Source organism: Lycorma delicatula, chromosome 8, assembly GCF_047948215.1.
Source record: "Lycorma delicatula isolate Av1 chromosome 8, ASM4794821v1, whole genome shotgun sequence".
NCBI lineage: Eukaryota > Metazoa > Arthropoda > Insecta > Hemiptera > Fulgoridae > Lycorma > Lycorma delicatula.
In genome coordinates, this window is record NC_134462.1 from 23,172,751 (window position 1) to 23,199,193 (window position 26,443).

The window sequence follows — 26,443 nt, forward strand, 5'->3', positions numbered from 1 at the left end:
TTTTTTAACTATTGAAGGGAATAATTAGAGAAATACTTATTCATATAATAGAATTATAATTATAATTAATTTTTCTAATGAAATTTATTTAGGATTCCTGACACAAAACAAGTGTTTAAACAAAATAACGAACGCAAATAATAACAAATAAATTATTTTATTTAATCATTTTGTATTTAATCATTTATTTTTATGCCATAATCCCAGAATAGGGGAAGAAACAAAATTTTTATTATTTAATTTTATTCTTTAATCATACCTATTGTTTAAGTAATGGGATAAAACAATTTGGTTCTAGTATAAATACAAATAGACTATTTATTTATAAATCCAAAAACACTATGTTATAAATTTAAAATCAATTTAGAAATTTAAACACTTTTATCAACAATCATCAACAGAATTGATAAAGGTTGAAAAAACTTAACTGTAAGTAAAATTACAAAATTTAAACGATATCAGGGACTCAAACACTCTTTAAAATATTTGATTGGTTTTTGAAAAAATAATAAAATAAAATACAGGTAATTTTCTTAAAATCCTATTACAAAGATTACGGATTAATAATTCTACTAAGCCATTACACAGATTTTAATGTGCTTTTCCAAGAAATGAAATAAACTACCTGTGATCATTTTTAAATTTTCATTTCGTATTTGTAATACAGACAATTGTCAGCAATAAGTCCTGCCAAAGGAAATTACTTACGGTATTTTTACAATTTTTATACCGACGAATTCTATTAACAATTCTGCATAATTAAAACCCACATTTATTTATTTATGTTATTTAATAACGTTTCGCGGCTTTGTTCAGCCACATCTTCAGATTTGCATATTTTAAGTTAGACCTTCACGTTAAAATTTAAAAAAACAAAAAAAAAACAATCGAAAAATAATCATCAAGAGGTCAGGAATTATTACAAAAAATTCATTAAATAGTTCCAGTAAGTAGAAAAAATAAACATTAAGTACAACATTGGTTTATCAAAATAATAATAATCGTTCATTTATTAAATCTTGAGTAAAAACTATGAAACTCAGCGTTCGACATTTTAATTTTGATTTAGTAAAAACTTAAATTATATAGTTAATGGAAATATTGTTTTTTTATAGAATACCTATCAGATTCAGAAAAATGATACTATTGATTATATTTTAATACATCAGACCATTAATTTAGTATTTATACAAAAACGAACTAAAATGACAAAATAAAAATAATGGATACTTGTTCTTCCGTATTCTGCCATTATGGGATAAATATTAATTATTAAATACAACATGAATAAATAAATTACTTTAATAAGAAATAAATAATATAATATTACTTATATGTCCTTTACTTTTATTTAAACATGTGTTTTATGTCAAGAATCCTAAATAAATTTCATTAGAAAATTTAATTATTATTATATGAATAAGTATTTCTCTAATTATTTCCTTCAGTAGTCAAAAAATAAATACTGTATTTTCTTTAATCAACTGAAATTAGACGAATGTAAATATGCTATGTTCTGTTTTCTCATAGTTCTGTTTCTTTATTGTTCTGTTCTTTCGCTGTTCTGTTTTTTCAGGGTTCTGTTTCTTCATTTTCTGTTTTGTCAAATTCTGTTCTGACCGGTCACGGAATATTCAGATTCCAAGAAAATAAAATTTAAATCGTACAAAATTAACTCAGAATCCCCATCATCATTTCGACTAATTTATTTATTTTTGTAATGACAAATTACATAGTAACAGCACAGTGACGTGATGTCAATAGTACTCCGCAGAGATGTCAAGGCCTCTGTTCGCAGTCTGGAGTGTAAGTGTAAATGTACCGGTAAATGTGCAGTCTTGAACAGACTCAGGCCGACCACTCCTGAGACATGTGGTTAATTGAAACCCAATCACCAAAGAATACCGGAATCCACAGATTAGCATTCAAATCCATATAAAAGCGACTACCTTTACAACGATTCAAACCTTAGAACCTTCGACTTCGAAAATCAGCTGATTTTGAGATGACGATACTTATTATCGTATCATCATCAGATGAATTGTTCACTCGTGAACAATTCTACCAACTGGAGTAAAAACAGACGCAGAATTTGTTATTCTCTTATTTATCTTTGTATTGTTTTTAGGTAATCACCATTCTTTTTACTTTTGTAATTACCTCTACCTGTACTTTATTAATATATAATACGAAAAGTAAAGTCGATAGATGGATGGAATATATTGAAGAGTTATACGGAGGAAATGAATTTAGAAAATGGTGTTATAGAGGAAGAAGAGGAAGTTGAGGAGGATGAAATGGGAGAAACAATACTGAGATCTGAATTTAAGAGAGCATTAAAAGATTTAAATGGCAGAAAGGCTCCTGGAATAGACGGAATACCTGTAGAATTACTGTGCAGTGCAGGTGAGGAAGCGATTGATAGATTATACAAACCGGTGTGTAATATTTATGAAAAAGGGGAATTTTCGTCAGACTTCAAAAAAAGTGTTATAGTCATGATACCAAAGAAAGCAGGGGCAGATAAATGTGAAGAATACAGAACAATTAGTTTAACTAGTCATGCATCAAAAATCTTAACTAGAATTGTATACAGAAGAATTGAGAGGAGAGTGGAAGAAGTGTTAGGAGAAGACCAATTTGGTTTCAGGAAAAGTATAGGGATAAGGGAAGCAATTTTAGGCCTCAGATTAATAGTAGAAGGAAAATTAAAGAAAAACAAACCAACATACTTGGCGTTTATAGACCTAGAAAAGGCATTCGATAACGTAGACTGGAATAAAATGTTCAGCATTTTTAAAAAATTAGGGTTCAAATACAGAGATAGAAGAACAATTGCTAACATGTACAGGAACCAGACAGCAACAGTAACAATTGAAGAACATAAGAAAGAAGCCGTAATAAGAAAGGGAGTTCGACAAGGATGTTTCCTATCTCCGTTACTTTTTAATCTTTACATGGAACTAGCAGTTAATGATGTTAAAGAACAATTTAGATTCGGAGCAACAGTACAAGGTGAAAAGATAAAGATGCTACGATTTGCTGATGATATAGTAATTCTAGCCGAGAGAAAAAGGATTTAGAAGAAACAATGAACGGCATAGATGAAGTCCTACGCAAGAAATATCGCATGAAAATAAACAAGAACAAAACAAAAGTAATGAAATGTAGTAGAAATAACAAAGATGGACCGCTGAATGTGAAAATAGGAGGAGAAAAGATTATGGAAGTAGAAGAATTTTGTTATTTAGGAGATAGAATTACTAAAGATGGACGAAGCAGGAGCGATATAAAATGCCGAATAGCACAAGCTAAACGAGCCTTCCGTAAGAAATATAATTTGTTTACATCAAAAATTAATTTAAATGTCAGGAAAAGATTTTTGAAAGTGTATGTTTGGAGTGTCGCTTTATATGGAAGTGAAACTTGGATGATCGGAGTATCTGAGAAGAAAAGATTAGAAGCTTTTGAAATGCGGTGCTATAGGAGAATGTTAAAAATCAGATGGGCGGATAAAGTGACAAATGAAGAGGTATTGCGGCAAATAGAAGAAGAAAGAAGCATTTGGAAAAATATAGTTAAAAGAAGAGACAGACTTATGGGCCACATACTAAGGCATCCTGGAATAGTCGCTTTAATATTGGAAGGACAGGTAGAAGGGAAATATTGAGTAGGCAGGCCACGTTTGGAATATGTAATACAAATTGTTAGGGATGTAGGATGTAGAGGGTATACTGAAATGAAACGACTAGCACTAGATAGGGAATCTTGGAGAGCTGCATCAAACCAGTCAAATGACTGAAGACAAAGAAAAAGAGTACTTTATTAACAAATTTTATTCATTTTTCATATATGTAAACGTAAAAAACGTTTTATCAATCAATTAAAAAAAATCTATTTCATTCCACATTCATTTTTTTTTTTTAAATAACTTATTTTTTTAGTAATATCTATGCAAAGAGCTTCAGCCGGTCACAAAATAAATCAAAGGATAAAAATTGCTTTTATAATCATATTCGAACTGGATATAATGTGCGTGTTTGGTTTTACACTCTCATATAAGATCACTATCATAAGTGACCTCATCACCAGCTAACGTGTTGTTTTAAATTATTTATTACAGGCTATATATCATAAGAAAGTTGTAAACACATTTCTATATAAATAATAAACGTAAAAATTACATTTATTAATTCCTTTAAGTTAAAATGAAAAAAAAGAAGATATTATTTCATGAAATTAATACTATATAAGTATATAAATGTAATTTATACAATAAATTACCAATCTATAGTGATAATTATAAACAAGCCGTGTAGAAATTACAAGTGTAATATGTGACATATCACTTTTTAACTTTCTATATGTTTAACAGATATATATTATGTTTTAATAAGAAATTTTTTTTTATTTTAAATTAAACTGAAATAATGGTAAATAAAGAAACAACTAAAAAAGCTGACAAAGGATTGCATGACTTCCCGGCTATTAATAAAAAAAATAAAAAAATAAAAAAAAAAAAAAAAAAACAATAAATATTTTTTAGAAGTGGAGAATAAATTTTAAGAACAATTTTAAAAATCTTGTGTGTGTGAACACAAATTATGTATTTTTAGCTGGACATCTTCAATATAGCAAATAAGTTTCTTAATTGTACAAACCCACGGTACAAAAATAACGACTCCTTTAGATGATACTACCATTCTCTTGGTACACGAAAACCCGGCCACGGCATCTTTTCAATTATAAATAAAATATATATAAAAAAGACTTTTTAAAAACCACTCATACTCATATATTAAAGAAAATAAAAAAAATGTAAAAAAATATTAAAACACCACTCTTAAATTAAATGCACTAAAAGGTAAAAAAATAATTTTAGGACGGTATCTCAGAATGGAACTGACAAGCTTTGATGGTGAGATGTAAGATTATATGAGTCATAGCTTCAAATTAAAAATTTGATGATTTTGCCAATTTTTTCTTATGCGTGATGAATGACCAAAAGTGTGCGCTGCTCATGTCAATGTACTAATCAAAGTAATCTAATACGCATACAAGGAAGTCACGTGGTATCCATATCAGATTTTTTTTAACAAAAAAAAAAAAGAATAAATATATATATATTAGTTTACTTCTGTATACGTACATTAAGAAACATTATATGTATTTATAAGGAAAAAATGCGAACATTATATTCTTTACACGTATTCGTAGTTGACAAATAATATATATTTTCTTGAATTAATAACTTCAAAGAAATACAATTTTAAAAATCATTACGTTAGTTATGAAAATACTTAAATAATCACAAAAAGGGTTAATCTTTAAAAAAAATTATTTTACGAAATAGCCGGCTAGAGAAATACATACATACATACATATATATATATATATATTTTTTTTTTTAAATTAATAAAAAGTAGTTTCCTGAATTATAATAATCGTCTTTATACTTTCCCGGCTACATAGATGTAATGTATACAGTATACTATATACTCATAATAGAAAGTACTCTAATCGGATCAACTTTTGTATATCGGAGTTTTTGCAGTTCTTTATCGTTTCATGAGTTCCTCGAACAAAAAATACAATTTTAGCTTTGAGCTTTGAAAACTTTTGGTAAGATATACACACACACATATATATATATATATATATATATATATATATATATATATAGCATATATATATATATATACATATGCTGTCTGTTTTTTACTTAATATCTCCGATTTTTATAAAATTTACACGATTATTTGTACAAATGCAACACTGGTGACGTTTATTTGTGACAACTGGTCGAAGAGATAAAGAACTCAACGATCACATATTTCAAAATTTTATTCAAAGGATAAGTAAATATTTTCACATATCTAATGCTCCTTAGGTAAGGTTAGATACTATAAAAAGACCTATAGATACTATAACGGATCCCTACCACTTAAGAAGAAAGCAGAAGAAAATATAATAATGGGAATGTTAATATGCTAATGCCTTTTGTCAATGGGAATGAATGATTATTTTAAATTCTGTTTTGTATGTAATCACTGTTTATTATTATTATTATTATTAATTACTGTTTGCTGTTGTTATTATTATTCTGATTATTATTGTGTTGTAATTACTATTTTTATTATTTGTTTTATTATTGTCGATTATTATTAATAGTAATGTCATTATTATTATACAATTGTTTTCTTTTCTTTTTAAAAACCAATAAATTGTAATTATATAAACATTTTCTACAGTCAATCTCTTAATATCCTGATCGAGCTGCGAACACGCGACAATACTTTTAGATGGTTCGATCATATTAAAACCCTAACAAAAGGAATGGTGGAAAAAACATTTTTTCTTTGTTGTCGTTTCTGGACTCAAAAAAAAAAGAAAAAGCAGTCATATTCTCATATTACATTAATATGTTATCGGTCATATATATTTGGATAATTTGACTTAAATCAGAAGATGGGATAATAATAAACCTTCTTTTGCTTTTTTCGTCATTTACCGTTTTGCTTGATATTTTCAGACCGGATAAACCGATTTTTATGAAACTTTGTACAATGACTTTTAAATACTGGAAATGAAATCAATTTAATTTTTGTTAAAAGGGAATGGAGAAATACCGAACCATGGGTCCCGTATCTAAATATTTTACTCCAAGAACAGGTAAATTTCTTAAAATAATTTAATATCTTTCAGGAAGTTCGCATTATCACTTTGTCGTAAGTTCGTCTTTCACTTTTGGTTCGTATTTTGTCTCATCAAACCCTAAATTTAATATAAAGTTACGGCAAAAAACATTTTTTCATGTAAGGTAAAAATTTTCTTATTTATTACTTAAATAGGTCACATATTTAAAAAAAAAAAACTTAGTTGATTTTATTTTGAAGACAATCGGCTAGGGTGGTAGAATAATCTAAACCTAGGATAAATTAAATATCTAAATAACGGTTTGTCCTACAATTTTGAAATTTCAAATAGTGAATCGGATGTTAATAATTAACATTCAAAAAGAGGGTGAGGTAACTTATATACAAGACTAACTGTGCATCTCAATTCCCCCACTATGCTTACGGCGTGCTAAATATAGATACCAAAACGCATGATTGGTAAGCTCGATCCCTCTCATTCTTTCTTATACACAGCTTACACGTATATGCGTTCTGCCTCCCACTCTCTCGTCTCTTTCTTTCTATCGCACACAGGTTATGCGTATACAGCATTCTCCCTCCCTAACACACTCTCAATATCACTCTCTCTCTCTCTCTCTATCTCACTTATACACAGCTTATCTTGACCGCAAACAAACTATATGTACTGCATCATTAGTACAAGAATTTCAAAGATTCTAGTTAAATATTTTAAAGACGAAAGTTTAGACAAATATGAAATGTTACCTCTAACAAAAAAGGTATCACAATGTTTATCTTCACTGTTAAAGCCTTAAATATTAAAATTTGGATTTAGCCGATAGAGTCACTCAAAATATTAATGTCTTATTACTCTCTGAGACGTCGATGGACGACAAACAAAAACTGGACATTCCTAATTTCAATTGCATTGCTAAACTAAAAGAGAAGAAAATCGCGCTGCAGGATTGCAATATATATAAAAAAAATGACATTACAAATGTGATAACCTCAAAATTTGATATAACTACGACAAATACAAGTGAAAGAAGTCTATGAACTTCAAATGTTGGAGATTTTTCGTTCAGCTACATGCAAGTTGGAAGACGGTATTGTATTGGTTATGGCATTTGTATACATTTCACCAAATAAAAAAAATTGATGCATAATAATGTTCCTTAAGAGAGTATTAGCAGAGTATAATAAACAAACTGCTCAATGGATGGGCGCAAACATTATGGATTACCACTTATTTTGTCTGGTGACTTTAATGTCAGTTTTGCATATGGAAAATCAGAAGCAGTTAACAGTTTCTTTTTTAAACATTAAATCTATCGATGAATAGTCAATCGGTGCAAGCTGCAACAAAACATGGCACAACCATTGATGCTATTTTTTCAAGATACTTAAAGAAAATAAGAGTCTCAAAACATTTGTATCCTACTTCAGTTATCACAAACAAATAATTTCTATGATAGAATGCGATGATTAAACTTCAGTGTCAAATCTTTCTATGTTTTATGTATGAGGGGTATCTCTAAAGGAAAGACCGCTGAGAAATTTCTCTCCTTAAGGTTGGCGAAACTGTGTCGTTCATGGCCACGCAAGTAATGTACACACTGTATTGTCATCTATAAGTTGTCGCATTGTAGTATCTATGTTTACGTGTGAGTTATTACGTTATAAAATGAATAGGAAAATTGATGTTGCCGCCGACTGTGAAATACATAGTCATACGTTTTTAAACCATCAAAATGTTAAGCGGGCTGAAATTCATAAGAAGTCGGTTGTTGTGTACGGTGATAATGAAATGAATGAAAGAAACGTCCACAAATGGTGGGAAAGGTTATGAAATAACATAATTAACGTGCACGATAAACAACGTTCGGGGAGGCCCTCGATAATCACCGAGGACTTGTTGAAACGCGTCGATGATGAAATCAGAAAAGATCGTCGCTCAAAGATTTCCGATCTGGTCCTTCTTTTTCCTGATGTTTAAAGAGCTGTTATCGGTCGCATTGTTAATGACCATTTCGGCTTCAGAAAGGTTTGTGTACGTCGGGTGACGCACGTCTTAACGGAACGTCACAAAAAATATTTGAATGGGATCTGCTCTGGAATTTTTGATGTGCTACAAAGAAAAAGGTGATGAGGTCCTTAATTTAATTGTTACCGCGATGAAACATGGATTTCATGTTACACGCCAGACAGAAAACGGCAGTCAAGTGAATGGCGTCATCCTCAATCACCAACCAGACCGACAAAGGTCAAGCCACAGCCATTTGGACGCAAACTGATGGCCACAGTATTTTGTGATCGGTTTGGCATACTGGTAATTGATTTCACGCCAAGTGGAACGACTATAAATGCGGAAGTCTACTGCGAATCTCTTCGTAAGTGACGGTGCGCCATTCAAAATCGGCGACCTGGCCGGCTAACCGACAGCGTCCTCCTGCTGTACGGTAATGCACGTCCATATGTTGCGGGTTCGACACCTGATTTATTGAGAACATTTGGATGGGATTATTACGATCAGTTAGCTCCTTATATAATCCGGACATAGCTCCTTCTGATTACCGTTTGTTTGGGAAATTGAAAGAATTGTTGAGTGGTAAGCAATTCGCGGGTGACGATGAACTTACAAATGCTGTGAATCAGTGGCTAAACGGTCTGGCGGCAGAAGAATTCAACAAGGGTATACTGAAGCTGGTGTATCGCTACTATAAATGTCTTAATTCATGTGGCGATTATATAGAAAAGTAGTATAAGGTATTGTAAAAAGATTATTCTGAAAATTTTATAATTATTTTTTATTTCTGTTAAACTATGTAGTTTAAGAGAAATAAAAAATCTCTTAAACTACATATTTTAACAGAAATAAAAAATAATTATAAAATTTTCAGAATAATTTTTTTACAATAAAACGGTCTTTACTTTAGAGATCATTTCATTGTTAGATCACATTTCTTATTAATAGAAAATTTCATCATTTGTGTATAATGCGTATAAGTTACTTAGCATCATTAATAATTCATATAATATTGCGTAAGAAGCTTCGCTTTTGTCGTGTGTCCACGCAACGACGCACTCCTTTTTTGATGTTTTTTTTTTTTTGGCTTTAATGATAAATTAATATATTATATTTTTAAATAATATATGAGCTGGTAATAAATGCTAATATCTTGCATGAAAATCATTATCCAGCAATAGCAATTTTACGTAAACAGAAAATAACGTAATAACGAATCGGTCGGTTTAATCAAATACATGATTACCATGGAAAGGAATGTAGGGTAGAATGAGATCGGTTAATTTATCTGAATAATTTATAATTTTTTTTTTTAGAAATACTTTCTAGAATAATAATTATCATAAGCATAATATTCGTCAGGAAAGCTTGTCTTCAAAGAGTTACATCTAATCACGTAGATACCTAGCCAACCATCAAATAAAAATAAACTAACTTTATACCATATGCAATTTTTTACTTATATCTGCATTCTTATAACAAGTTGCAGTTTATTTCAAGAAATCCTGTATGAATCATTTAAATAAGATATCCCAAAATTCGCCCTTTTTTCTGGTAATGCATATCTAAAGTTCCATAATTCCTTTAAAAGATTCCGTATATAAGAAATTAAACGTTAATATATATTCAAAATTAAACAAAAATACTAAGAACAGATACTTCATCAATCTTTTAACCTTTTTTCCGTGAAAATCAATAATTTCAATATATGACACCGTTTATTCTATTCGAAGGAAAAGTAGATTATTTTTTCTCATATCTACATCTTTCAACACAATATTACAGTACTATAAACATAATTTTATAACAACTGGATAACAGTACTTCAGTAAACATTAGACCTCGCATACTGTACGAGAGCCATTCGGAAAATTCTCGGCCTACAAAGAAAACACAAGATTTTTCAGAAATTTTATTTTATATTTCAAAGAAACCTTGCAATTCGATACAAGTCAAGAACTTTCCAACTTCTTAATACCTTCAGAATAATGCAATTTGTCTAATTCTGCAAAACAAGCGATTGTTTCAACTTTCATCCCATTATTTGAAGTGAATTTTCATCCCGCAAGCGTTTTCTTCAGGCTTGGAATGAGCAAGTAACCAATGGAACCAAATCCGGTGAATACGGGGAATCTGAATACGGGGAATGGTAGTTCATGAAGATTTGTAGCAATAACAGGAGACGTGTGTACAGGGACATTTTTTGAAGCATTAGTTCTTTCTTTTTGGGTGGATGTGTACGTTTAATGTGAACAACACTCTTCAATCGGTGCATTAGTGAAGACTAATACTTTCCGGTGAAGGTCCTGTCTTTTACCAGGTAGTCTATGAGCACCGCATCACAAGATTTTCCACAAAAAAAAATCGTAGCCGTGACTTTTCTTGCAGATGGAATCGTTTTTGTTTCTTTTGGCGCACGTTCTTTTACTCTCATCTACTGTATAGTCTCTGGTGTGTAATTCTGAATCCATGTGTCATTTACTGTTATAAAATTCGAATCGAAGAAACTGAAAGGAATAGGGATTAAAGTCATTTGAGAAATGTTCAGTCGATTTGCATGTTTGGTCGATTATAAACGGCAACCGTCGAGGGGATACCGGTTTATTACCCAAAACATCGTTTAAAATATAACGGACACAGTCTATCGAGATATTTGTGATGTCAATCATGTTCGCGTACCTTCAGTCGGCGATTCATTTAATACGGCATTAAGAATTTTTATAACGATTTCGTAAGTCGTAGCGGTTTTTGGACGTCCCGAACGTTCATCATACTAAATCGAGGTACAACCAAGTTTAAATTCAGCAGCCAATTTTTTTTACCGTCGAAAACAAAAGGAAAACAGTTTTTAAAGTGGGATTATTCCTTTTTGAATATCTCCCGGGGTTAAACCTTTTTAAACGAACCATTTCAAAACAGCCCAAACTTCAATTTTACCTATTTTTCAGAAAATTTTAAAACTCGTTTGCTTTATCCGATCATCACAAATAAGCAACTAAACGCATACGTCTGAAACTTCGCAGTACGCCATCTAAAGGTTCATATTCCACAAATATTATAGTCATACTTGCGCCATCTATATGTCATATCGAGAACGTTCTGAATGGTCCTAGTAAAAATATCTAAGTCGAGCCCTACTAGGAAATTTAATTATTAAAAATAAAAAATTAGAATAAAGTAAAAACGAAGTTGTCGATCGTAACTGATCTTGGAAAGTTAAGAATTAAAAATAATAATCTTCTTTTACCTTTTTATCGATATATAAGCACAGTTTCCGGTGTAACCGGATGTTGATCGATAAACTTACTTACTAACTTAGGAAGTTTCTGACTTCCTTTACTTAAAAAGTAAGGTTATTAAAAGTTTTATTTGAGAAGAAAACTGAGATAGCCTTTTGGTTTAGGAAATTCTTAAAATATATATTCAATATAAATTCAGTTCTGTCGCATTTACTATTACAGTTTATTTATTACAAACTCACGAATAAAATTAAATAATGAAAAAGATTAATATCATTTAATAAAAAAAAACTTAATAAAAATAATGTATTAAACAAAGATGGTACACCAATATATAATACAAAAGGTAAAGTCGATAGATGGGTGGAATATATTGAAGAGTTATACGGAGAAAATGAATTAGAAAATGGTGTTATAGAGGAAGAAGAGGAAGTTGAGGAGGATGAAATGGGAGAAACAATACTGAGATCTGAATTTAAGAGAGCATTAAAACATTTAAATGGCAGAAAGGCTCCTGGAATAGACGGAATACCTGTAGAATTACTGCGCAGTGCAGGTGAGGAAGCGATTGATGGATTATACAAGCTGGTGTGTAATATTTATGAAAAGGGAGAATTTCCGTCAGACTTCAAAAAAAGTGTTATAGTTATGATACCAAAGAAAGCAGGGGCAGATAAATGAGAAGAATACAGAACAATTAGTTTAACTAGTCATGCATCAAAAATCTTAACTAGAATTCTATACAGAAGAATTGAGAGGAGAGTGGAAGAAGTGTTAGGAGAAGACCAATTTGATTTCAGGAAAAGTATAGGGACAAGGGAAGCAATTTTAGGCCTCAGATTAATAGTAGAAGGAAGTTTAAAGAAAAACAAACCAATATACTTGGCGTTTATAGACCTAGAAAAGAAGTCCTACGCAAGAACTATCGCATGAAAATAAACAAGAACAAAACAAAAGTAAATGTAGTAAAACAAAAGAAATGTAGTAGAAATAACAAAGATGGACCACTGAATGTGAAAATAGGAGGAGAAAAGATTATGGAGGTAGAAGAATTTTGTTATTTGGGAAGTAGGATTACTAAAGATGGACGAAGCCAAAGATATAAAATGCCGAATAGTACAAGCTAAACGTGCCTTTAGTAAGAAATATAATTTGTTTACATCAAAAATTAATTTAAACGTCAGGAAAAGATTTTTGAAAGTGTATGTTTGGATTGTCGCTTTATATGGAAGTGAAACTTGGACAATCGGAGTAGCTGAGAAGAAAAGATTAGAAGCTTTTGAAATGCGGTGCTATAGGAGAATGTTAAAAATCAGATGGGTGGATAAAGTGACAAATGAAGAGGTATTGCGGCAAATAGATGAAGAAAAGAGCATTTGGAAAAATATAGTTAAAAGAAGAGACAGACTTATAGGCCACATACTAAGGCATCCTGGAATAGTCGCTTTAATATTGGAAGGACAGGTAGAAGGGAAAAATTGTGTAGGCAGGCCACGTTTGGAATATGTAAAACAAATTGTTAGGGATGTAGGATGTAGAAGGTATACTGAAATGAAACAACTAGCACTAGATAGGGAATCTTGGAGAGCTGCATCAAACCAGTCAAATGACTGAAGACAAAAAAAAAAAAAAAGATAAATTGTTATAACTAAATTAAATTTTTTTTTTTTGAACCTAGAAAAACAATTGATGCGGGTCGTCGATATTGAAGGACCCGTGATCTAAGAAATACCTTTTTTCTGACGAAAAACAGATTGGGAACGGTGGATGACATCAGGTGTAGCTTTTTGTTACACAAATGGAAAGGAAAATTCTGTATTAGTCTTATAAATAGAAATTTCCACTCTAATACATCTTTCGATCACTGTACAAAAAAATAACAGCTATCATTGTGGAACGGGACATTTTATGGTTTCATAAGATGTCCCGAATGTTCTTATGAAATTCCGAATAATAGCAAAAAACTTCATTGTAATTTTATCAAAATTCGAATGACGCGTAGGTTAAGAAGGAAAGAAAAATCTCCATTAAAACAGTTGAAAACATTTATGGCCGTTAAGTAAAAATAATTTGTAAGATAATTAATGACATTTCAAACCAAAACCGAAAAAAAAAATCTGTAAATAAGACCAATTAAAAAATTGGGAAATTTTATTAAAAATGATATAGAAATTTCATGACTAAATAAACAACTAGTAAAATACCTTTTTACAAGTTTAAATTAAAACATTTCTCTGTAAAGGTTCACTACAATATGAATACAAAATTACTACTCTTCTCTTTCTTAAAATTTTGTTTTTAAGTTTAAAGACGTAAAAGTTAAATTTCTTTGATTGGTTAACGTATCTCAGTCTTTCTTGAGATGAATTTTTATCTTACCCGACTTTATGTAAGGGGGCGAGTATTAGATCATGTTTGGGCAATATAAGTTGGAATTTGGTTGAGACTGTTGTCAAGCTCTCTTTTGAATTCGACTCGAATTTTTTAAAACGATAATGTATACTTTCTCATTCAATAATTATATTTCATTAATACCGGTAGTTCCTACATTTATTTAGTTTTGTTTTTATCACCATTTTTCCTCGTTTATCTCATAAAAAATATTTTTGGTACATTTTGTTAATTTTTCAGTATCTACTGATATTTGTGATAATTTTTCGTTTAAAAAGAATGAAAAAATCTTTTACTTGTGTTTTGCTGTTGGTCCATCCTGACTTCATAGGGGAAGATACCTTCTATGTGACGGTTTCGGTCACCACGCCACCCTCTCCGTACCTAGCCCTTATGGGCTTTACCGGAGATCATCTTGAGTATCTCGGCAACGACATATTTTAGTCAAGCCTTAGCCAGGATGCCACTGATGCGAATGCCGCAAGCGACATTCCCATCGGTGTATTACTAACATAAACTCCAAATAAAACACATCCAGCCAAGTTTCAAACAAGACTGAATGATTTTCTAAGAACGAAGGAATTGAACTCTACCTACCCGAAAAGTAAAAATAAGTTCGACACACAACGAATCATAAAACTCAACACAAAAACAGTAACAAAACATAATAATAAATAATTTAACATAAAACAAACAACGAAAAATATTTATAACCACGCAGAAACAAAAACAGCAACAAAATAACAATAAACCAAACATACACACAAAGAAGAAAAGTTCAAGAGAACACCACACCCCTTCAGCGATCCCTTCTTTCGCAAAATATGCAATAAAACTTTCTACGATCACCCATTCGGCCTGGCTTTTCCAATTAACACAGAGACAAGTGTCGACCCGATATCAAGCCGAGAAGTGGTCTCCGTCCGCATAAAGTCGTACGTAGCACATTCATATATCACACGATAAGCATCGTCCATCCGCATTCACCAGTCACATTCATCGTCACATACCAGAGTCCGCCAGGCCGAATTTCTGTAGTCTGTCCCGAAAAGCGCCATGCCCTGAAAGAAATTGCGTCACATACTTGTTCGGGTGCACCCAAGAGGCGTCCCACAAATCAAAAACATTAGGGAAAAGATCAAAGGTATAACGCTCGCACTCTGTCTCATCTCATCTGGCCTGCCAAGGGCGACACCATCCTGTTCTATCTCCATTATTTTCTCCCAAGTCAATTCACCTGACTTCTTAGCAACATAATGCTGTTGCCTCTCAGACGCATTCAAGTCTATCGGTTTCACGCTTGCGATCACCAAGATCGCCTCCCGTGAAATTGTACGGTAACCACCCGTTACCGTTAGCAATATAAAGCGTTGAGTCCGTGGGTCTAACAGAACTTTTTCTGCAAAATCATTTAAAAAATTATTTTCAAATCATTTAAAAAAAACACACTGAAATCGATAAATCTGGTCGTCAGAAAGACTTGTTGAACATACCGGTACATATGTACAGTCTATTAAAAAAAAGAAATTGTAAATGAAGAAAAAATATCGCAGATTTAATCATTCATGATAGGAAAATACGGAATAAGGTTTAATCTTTTTTTAAATGAAATCAACAGTTTGTGTCGCTTGAAACAATTGAGAAAGGGGAAAATTTTAAAAGAAGTCATTAAATAAAAAAATATAAAAGAACAACTTTATAATCACAAGCGATTTAGAACAACAACATACTTATAGTTCATCTTTAGACATGTACAAGAAAAAAGAATTCCCAAAAGGAAAATTGAATATGAAGCAGTAAAATAATATTTTTGATTCGAAAAAAAGAAATAATTTTTTTAAATCTAGAATTACTATCAGAGAGAAGAATAGCGTTTATAGATTTCAGACAAGAATATAAAATGATTTTTAGTCATTTGAATTTAACAACTAGCCCGTGTAATAAATTTCTCAGCATAATCAAACACTACTGAATAGAAGGAAAAAATACATAAAAGCGGAAACGAACAGAGAAAACAAGGAAGCAGATGATTATTTTGAACAATAAATATCGTTACTTAGTAATTTTTTTTTTTTTTTTAATTTATAATGACAATAAAATTACTGTATTATTACAATGCGTAAAACTAAAATCGTTTACTGTAACATACACTTATATTTGCTTTTAATAAAAACATGCGTTTTAACAAAACTAATGAAAGTAAATTCTACGTAATAAGTAAAAAAGTAAACATAATATAGATAAATAAAAATTTAACAATATTTTTACAAAAAAATCGGTAATGGATTTCCCGGCTTTGCTCTTGAAAGTTTTTTATTTCATATACCACCGTAAGGTTTTTTAATATAATCTTTAATTACGCGACATTTAGAATTCAATTGCGAAAAAAAAATTCACTTAAAAAATTGGGATTTATTTGATCGTTTTTATCTTAAAAAGTATAACAGAAAAAAACAAATTCTTAATAAAATACCGGGTGGTTTAAAAAGAAATTCACAACTTTAAAGCACATAAAAATATACTGAGATAACTTACAGATTCAGTTGCGCTCTTATTTCACAGAAAAACACATCAAGTTCGTCACCCAACACTTACTTTAGCTGGATATGGGTTTCATTTGTAATGCGACATACATCCCATTTGAAGTCTATTTCATTCCAGTCTATAGACAGTAAGTCGGGCGTTACCTCTGTAGCTGCGGTGTTAATAAGAAGTCTTAGCTCAACAAAATCAGGAGAAGGTGGGGGTACACAAAGCCAATCTTTAAAGAAACCGTACAAGAAAAACTCAGGCGAGGTCAAATCTAGGAAGCGAGGTGATCATGCAGTTAGTCATACATTATCTAAAACTGTATCGTTGTTTGCAATTCTATCCATTTCCATAAAAAACTGCAACTTTTTCGTCTAATGTATTGAACCATGGTTAGTTTGTACGGCTTCACATGCAATCGTTTACGTAATACGCGCCAAACAGTCGTCTGTGAAATGATAGTAAATTTGCACGTAGTCCGAAAAAACCAACTCATCGTGCGACTCACGTGACGCACGATGAGTTGGTTTTTTCGGACTACGTGCAAATTTTTCTCTGAGTTGTTCCACAGCAGTTTCAGGGACGCATTGGCATCCTGATGATTTTGTATGTTTAACAGAACAACCTGTCTCAAGGAAGATTTGGTGCCAAGAGTAAACTGTATTCCTACTAGGAGGCTCCCTACCATATTTTGTAAGAAAATTACGTTGAACTGCAGTTGCTGACTGCAAATCGTGAAACCAAAACATACAGCAAGCACGTTCCGCACCAGTAATTAAATCCATTTTTAACACGGTGATGGCCGATTTCGGTACTAATAAACTACATATGTCAAAACTTGATGTGTTTTATTTTTGGTATAAAATGAGACCCCAACCGAATCTATAAGTTATCTAAATAAATTTATTTTTAACGCTTTTAAAGTTGTGAAATCCTTTTTGAATCATCCGGTGTTTTCGGTACCGTTTGACCCCATTGGTGTTATTAAAATGTTATATCTCCTACAACATATTTAACAACAGCCACAACCTGAAAAGCATATACGAAATTATTAAAAAAAACTCAGAACAATTTTTAAAATTCTTAATTTGGGTCTCCCGAGTCATATTTTCTAAAAACAAATTCCAATGATATAATAATACTATGCAGCTGGATTTTCAATATTGAAAATTAAAGTTTAAAAAAACTGATATTTTGTAAGTACTTATAGTTTATATGTACCCCTTTCAAACTTTTTGGGGTCTAAAGGTTTATTTGTTGGAGTAATTATTTTTTATTATACTTGGAGTAATACTGTTGGAGTAATTATTATAATTATACTTCAATAGGTCTACTTGATTTGGTGCAATCTTAATTAGGCTATAAACAATTATATTTTAATTAAAAAAATTTACGGGTACCGTGATGCCCCCTTGTTCACTGGGATCGAAATTTAGGCAAAATTTGGGTAATACATATATAAAATATTTCAACTTTTCAATGGGTTTTCAAAATACGATCAAAAAGTGTTTAAAAATAATAAAATAATGTTGAATAACTATCCATAACTCCGACCGACTTGAAATTTTGGAATTTTAAATAAATTTATAAATACTTTGCGAACGGTTCTTTAAAGGAAAATTTTACTTAACGTTTCATATACTGTGATCCTACACGAAGAAATTTTTTTGACTTTTCCATATGACTATTGAGAGTTTCTATGATTCTCTGTACATCCGAGCCCTGTTATTAAACAATAAAAAATAGATTTTCGATCTCTGTGGCGGATTTGGTAGCGGTAAAAACCTTTCATTCGGAGATAGAATCCCAGTCAGGCATGGCATTTATATACGCTACAAATTTTATATTCATATTCCAATGAACAAGCTTCTTTGTAAGCTTCTGTGGTGAATTAATTTATCAGTCAGTCAAAAAAAATAATATTCGGTTACCAGTTCTACTCGAACAGAGACTTGCTGTAACTTTTATTATTAAGCTTTATTAAATAAATTTAAACTAAATATATCTACAGCATAATTCTGTAAAATTTTAGTCTCGCTTATTTTATACTTATGTATAATACACGACTGCCCAAAACGAAATGTTATGTATTTAGGATGTATGTTCCACCGTAGCAGCTCAACAGCTGAACCGATTTAGATTTATGACCTCCCGCTGGAATCCATATGTTACCGGAAGTATCACAGACTATATAATAAATATATAAATTTTAAAAACTTATAAAAAAATATACTATATACAAACCCAAAAAAAAAATTACAATGAAACTGTAAACCGTACGGGAAGAGTCTCGCAGATATCATTTATTGACCGTGAATACCGGTGTTCTTTGGTGGTTGGGTTTCAATTAACCACATATCTCAGGAATGGTCGAACTGAGACTGTACAAGACTACACTTCATTTTCACTCATTCATCCTGTGAAGTAATACCTGAACGGTAATTCCCGGAGGCTGAACAGAAAACAAATAAAGAAAACATATTATTTCTTCTGCTAAAAAAACAAAAATTTCTGTAATATAAATAAAACTATTTTTAACAAAATGATATTGATATCAAAAAAAATAAGACACTACATTTCTATTATCAAAGTCTGTTATTAATTTATAATCTGTTAATTATAAGAATTATGTTAAGAATACATATTAATTATATGTAATAGACAATATAAATACAATAATGCACTAGATAATAAACAATGTTTAAGCGTTCCATATAATAAGCAAAATATAGAAAAATTTGTTACAAACCTCTTACCGGCCCGATTTAATTTATACGTAATATATATCACATTTACAGAAATAATACAATTCTTATGATTATTCGTTGTTTAATAAATGAAATCGGACCGCTAAGAGTTTTGTAACAAATTTTTCTATTTTTTGCTTACTACATGGAACGATTAAACATTTTTTATTATATTATTTTATATCTATTGTCTATTATATATATTTAACATGTATTCTTTTTTAAACAGATTCTAAATTAATAACATATTTTGATAATAGAAATGTACTGTCTTACCTTTTTTGATGTCGGTATCATTTTGTTAAAAACATTTTTATTTATATTACAGAAATTTATGTTTTTTGAGCGGAAGAAATGATATCTGCGTGACTCTTACCGTACGGTTTACAATTTCATTGTAATTTTTTTTGGATATCACCGCGTTTTGTTAATATTATTCTTTATATATTTTTTTTTATGAATTACTGATTGTTATCTTATGGATTTATTATTAAAATTTATAGTCTTTCTAGAACAAACAAATGTACATCTTTTTGAATTTCTCGGCCAATTATTTTTGTTGATAGTCATATCATTCACTTCATACAATATTTTTCCTTTTTTAATAAAACTAGTATAATGACCATCACCATTCGAAGATCCGTAAAGTAATACTGCACTTATTAGTTTGTAAGTGTAACCCTCAGTTTTTATTGTATCCGTGGACACACTTTTTATATTATTATTAAATCAACTTTTTTTATTTCTCCATCAATTAGTTCTAATTGTAGAATAAATATTTTACTAATCAAATTTATTTCTGTTTTTACGTAACAAATCTTTGTTGCCACATTTGCAACACTTTCCTACTGTTCGTGTTTTTTGTGTCTTATTAGCTTGCAAAATATTCTCTAATATTCTCTTGCAAAATAACACTTTTATTTTTTTTTAAGGAAGTGACAGGAATTAAAAAAATTGTTTCATCTTCAGTACTTTCGTTTACATAACAGCATTTACTATTAAAACAAGGTGTAGTATATTCTTTTAAATTTTATTATTTCAAATACATAATCAAGTTTTTGTACGCTACCTAGTACTATTAGTACTAATACCTATGGCGCGATTCGTAAACCCACTTTTTTTTAGGAAAAAGTGACAAATTCAAGTCCCGCGGTTCATCAAATGAAAGAAAAAAAAGTCTAATAAAATTCGAGGTGTTTTTTGAAAGTATTCTTTATTATAAATCTAATTGAGCTGAAATATAATGTTTTCATGCTTATTTCTTAATTTTTTCCTCATTTTCATTTCACTTTAAGTTATATTATGTGTAGAGCTGTAAACGTAGTTCGTTGACTTCGCCGTGCTGTCCAGTTCTGCGGACTCTTACCGGCGAAGTTCTGACGAACTTCTTGATTCTGTGCAAAAAATTGTTACCCGCACGCTATTTTATTATTTTATATTAAAGAGCAACATTTGAAACGCAAGCGCAAGTTGTTGCAAATGATGAGGATTATGAGAATGAATGTGACGATTTACTTAATGTCTATGACGATGCAATCATCATCGCCATATATCATTTGGTATAATGCCAATTGACACCGATATACCAAATATGAACTCCATTTTACCTATGTTACCGACGACCGTCCGATACCTATTTATCAGTTGATGCGTAAAACAGCTCCTCCCATCAGCGTTATAAGTGAACAAAGAGCACAGGAATTGGCATGGGTGTGACTGTTTCCAGACGGAAGGAATGGGTTCAGAGAATACCGGTCAGTGCCCATAACTCAACTGAATACTTCCAATCAAGGGCAATGAGTATCTGGTTTACCTCTCGACTGTAGAGTTACATAAAGCTCAGCAAAATGTTTCTGTTTGCGGCATCTTACACCAAAATGGAGTTGAGCCTAATAATGCTGTTCAAAACATTCATCTTGTGATGTATAACAATCGAGGAACTCAGTCATACTGGCGTAAAAAAACCTTCACGGATCTAATGACAATGGTCTGAAATTTAGGGGCTTCGCACTTCTACATTACGCTATCGTGTAATGATCTGCATTGGCCGAACATTTCTTTTTTTTTTAGAGGTAGTCTTGCTTTTTAATTTTTAACAGATTTAAAACTTGTTTCGACTCTACTGCGTAATTAATTTGTAAAAAAAAAATAATAATATCAAAAATTAATAATTTTACTTTCAGCAGTTTTATATTAACAGGCAAAGTAAAAAAAAACTGATAAAAAAATACTGTTTATTAAAAAAGACTCTGCGTAGTCTTCATTCAGTAAATAAATCTCCATAATTAGACTCTAACTATTTTAATAAGGTAATATATTAGGCAGTTTAATAAGTTTTTTATTGTTTTACGTTCGATGAATGAATATATTTTCAAAAGGACATTAATTGGTATTTTGAAAATTATACAATTATACTATTTTACTAAAATAAAATTCATTAAAAGTTCATTGAGGAAATGGAAAAAAGTAAAATTTCATTAATAAAATAATTAAAAAAAATAGTGATATGTTTAATGAAAGACAGTAACTAACTAGCAAGAGAACAATAGCAAGCCAATAGTGCGCTAAGATTCATATAATTGTAAAGACAAGGTGACAGTACTGTCTCGCAAAGAAAGTAAATCATTGCTCTAGCATAGCATCACTTATTGCCCTAACTTTTTTCTTTAATTAAAATAAATGCATTATGATTTAAACACATTTTTTCTTTACGGTAGTTGAGGCCATGACCTATTACATCCAAAAAAAAATCTGATGTTGACCCCACATGACTTCCTTTTACGCCAATTAAATTACATATACATATTTTTAAAAGTACATAAAATTTTATTTCATTAATAACTTCTAATATTTTTATTTTATTTTATTGTTATTATTGAGTAACATTTTTTGTTTTACAATGAGAGGTTAATAATTAATAAATCAATATGTTTAAATTGAAAAAAAAGTTAAAAAAAGCCCGATACGAACCGATGTGCCTTGCAAGATCCAAATATTTCATTAATTAAAATTTTATTTGGTTATAACTGCGTAACCAATAATAATACGTACAACTTATGATAAATCGTTGAAAAGCTCTCAATGATGACTTATTACAGCAGTCTTGAAAAAGTCCATAATCCAAATTTTTTTTTTATTTTTGGGCTTTTTTGGACACTTTTGGTTCAGTCGATTGCAATCACATGGGGAAGTGCACAAGTAGATGTTACAACAGTCCTAAATCCAAAATTTCAACATTCTACAACTAATCATTTTTGAGTTATGCGAGACACATACAGACGAGATACATACGTACAGACGTCACGCCGAAACTAGTCAGAATGGATTCAGGGATGGTTAAAATGTATATTTCCGTTGAGATCGGAAAACCGAAATTTTTCGCGATCACAATACTTCCTTTACTTCGTACAAAGAAGTAAAAAAAAAAAAAAATAACTGATTTTTTTAATAAATTTACACGAAATTTAAAACAAAAAGCCGGCAATGAATTAATTATAAAATTTTTCCAGCGCTGTTCCTTACGTTCAACAAAATTTTAAAATGGGAATAATAAAATAAAATTAAGTTAAAAAGTATACTTAATTTTAAATTCAAATTGTAAATATTATTATTATTGATGTAATTTCTGTTTACTTCTCCATGTATGCGGACGAATTAAAAATTCTTCGGAGTATATTTTACCTCTCTTATTGAACACCGCCTGCTGCAGAGGAACATAAACGCTGTTCTCCACAGGTCTCAAGAGAATTTTATGCTTTTGAATTTTCAAAAAATTAGGTTTGTTTCTTTTTCAGGAAAGACAAAATATCTCGTTTTTTGGATAATATTTGAGTGAACACATAATACAGAGATAAAACACTATAATGATTTGAGTTTCTTGTTGAGTATTCAAGCTTTATTTATTAGATCATTTCGATAAAATTTTTGGTTGATCAAGGCCGTAACCTTGGCCTTATTAAATGGCTGGCCAGTTTTTTCCCGAATCCTAGCGTATGTTTGGTTTCGTATAAGGGTTTAATGCGCAGTCGTCTTGAATACAACACGTGCATTTTATATAGAAAGCAAGATTATACACCTGAAAAATGAAGGAGTTCAGAATAATTTTCTATCCTGGCTGCGGTTTAAATTCAACCTTTTAAATTTCAATATCTCCAAACTTCGTTATCTGTTCGGTCTTCCTACGTTAACGGCTAGAAAGGACTTCTTTGATCTTCTTTTCTTTTACATATATCTTCATAACTTTTTTCACCTGCTACTGTCTCTTTGGATGATCTTCGTTCGAATTCTCGCAACACATGTCTCTGCATCTTGTAAAAATAATCGATCTCACCTTGTAGACATGTCAATCCAGCAATTCGTTTACGGAATGGAATTGCATTTCTTTCAGCCTTTTTTAGAATTTTCCAGAAATATTAAAGAAAATAATTTTAGTTAATATTTTATAAGCGTTCTTGTTTTCTACTCTTTGTACCCAGAACTGCATTTTTTGTATTTTTAGAATTCAGGACAAATTCTTGGAATTGTTTATCGTTTTTATAAAATCAATTTGAGTATTTCGTACGATAATGTTTCTGTTTGTTTTATCACGGGACACCAAAGCACCTTTGCTGTTCCGATACGTTTCCACTTATCCCCTGCCTGGCATTTCTACAGGGGTCACAGATGCGAGAAGGAGGTATGATTATAATTTTTCGGTTTTCCTAATGCAAAAATCAAACAATATATAATACCAGGAAGTTAATAATTTTATTAAATAAAATTAAGTGCAAATAAAAATTGTGAATATTATTATTAAATAAAAATTATTAATGATAATAATTAAAAGTGAAAATAGTGGTTTTATTGATCTGAGGAGGAAGCAGATTTGATCTTTTAGAGCTATGCGCTGTAGTAGCAACAATATTATAGCTGGAAAAATAAAATAAAAGATTTACAAAAAAAAATTATTATTCTGATTATGGTTTAGTTTCTTAAATACAGTTCAAGACATATTTTTCACAATGAAACATATATAAAGATTATATACGGAAAGTATATAGTATTAATAAAATATGAAAATCCTTAAATATTTTTTCAACTGTTAAACATTAAAAAAAATCTAAAATATCGATTGTACTATCATAAAACGACCTAATTTTTTTAAAATGAGACTATCCTACTCAAACCGGCTGGTCAAGAAGCCTCCATGAATGGTCAACCGAAGTAGTTTAAATTTGAAGAGAAGGGGTAGAATTGTTATAAATCATTATAAAGGGCATTAAAAACAAAACTTTTGACTTAATAACTTCAAGGTACGACAATCCTAACCAAAAATCGCGACCATTTATAATTTTTCACCTCTAGTTTCAAAATTAGGTACCATCTAATTGCTGTACAGTGAAACATTAAGGAAAAAAAACATTTAGAAATGCTTCTTTTAAATCTACAACAATCTGTTTTTACTTCCTTGTAATAAGTAAATAAGTACTGCGGTAACGAAAAATTTCGGTTTTCCGATTTCACTGAAAATATCTATTTTGACTAGTTTCGGTGTGACGTCTGCACATACGTATGTATGATGCATAACTGAAAAACGATTAGCCGTAGGATGTTGAAATTTTGGATTTAGGACTGTTGTAATATCTAGTGACGCAGATTCTCTTTTGATTGCAATCGACTGAACCAAGAGCGTCCAGAAACGCCAAAAATCCCCCCCAAAAATTGGATTTTTTACGTTTTCTTAACTGCAGTAATAAGCCCTCATTGAGAGCTTTTCAACGATGTATCGTTCTGGTACTTATTTTCATTTATTCCAGAATTATAGCCAAATGAATTTTTAATTAATGAAATATTGGATCTTTGAAGGGAAAAAGGCACATCGGTTCGAAACAAACTTAAAATATTTATATCAGATTTAAATATATTGATTTATTAATAATTTTTAGCCTCTGATAGTAAAAAAATGTTTACTATAAATAATAATAAAAATATTTTATAAGTTATTAATGAAATAAAATTTTATGTACTTTTCATTTAAAAAAAAATGTGTATATGCAATTTAATAGGCGTGCATGAAAGTAGTTATATGGAGTCCACATCAGATTTTTTAATTGGATTATTCCAAGTACTTTATTATACCTAGTATATCATTAATAAAAAAAAACTAACCCTAAAAATAGGTAATTTTTTTTAAAAGTATTTCCTGGAGGACACTTATCTCATCAACAAAGAAATAGCATAATTTATTAAAATCCTACATAGACAAAAAATGTTTAATTTAAACATTTTAAATAATTCTTACCCAATAAAATAGGCTTATTCCGAAAGGAAAACTTAATAGAAAAAAGTGGTTTTAATTAATAATATATGATAATATTCCGCTAAATTTTAGTTATCTCGTTCCGCCGTTCTTTTAAAGACAGATTATTCTTTTATTCACAATATTGCCAAGTTATAGATTCTTTCTTCCTCGGTGATTTTAGCCGGAGGTCGAATAGATCTTTTCTTCTTTCTTTTTCCTTTTAGTCTCCGGTAATTACCGTTCAGATAATACTTCAGAGGATGAATGAGGATGATTTGTATGAGTGTAAATTAAATATAGTCTTGTACAGTCTCAGTCGACCATTCCTGAGACGTATGGTTAATTGAAACCCAACCACCAAAAAACTCCGGAATCCACGATCTAGTATTCAAATCCGTTTAAAAATAACTGACTTTACTAGGAATTGAACGCTGGAACTCTCCACTTCCAATTCGATGATTTGGGAAGACGCGTTCACCACTAGAATAACCCGGTGGAATAGATCTTTTTTGTTAAGCATGAAACGAACGCTTATTTTAACAATTTCATGGTTGGGGGAGAGCCAATAAACCTGCCAAACCATCGGTGGCAAT

At 30.6% G+C, this 26,443-nt stretch overlaps 1 protein-coding gene across 1 annotated transcript in view; it reads right to left on the bottom strand.

Annotated features, from left to right (window-relative positions):
* Positions 1–26,443, bottom strand: part of LOC142329161 (uncharacterized) — a 488,476-nt gene that overhangs the window by 305,168 nt on the left and 156,865 nt on the right. The gene's annotated exons all lie outside the window — the stretch shown is intronic.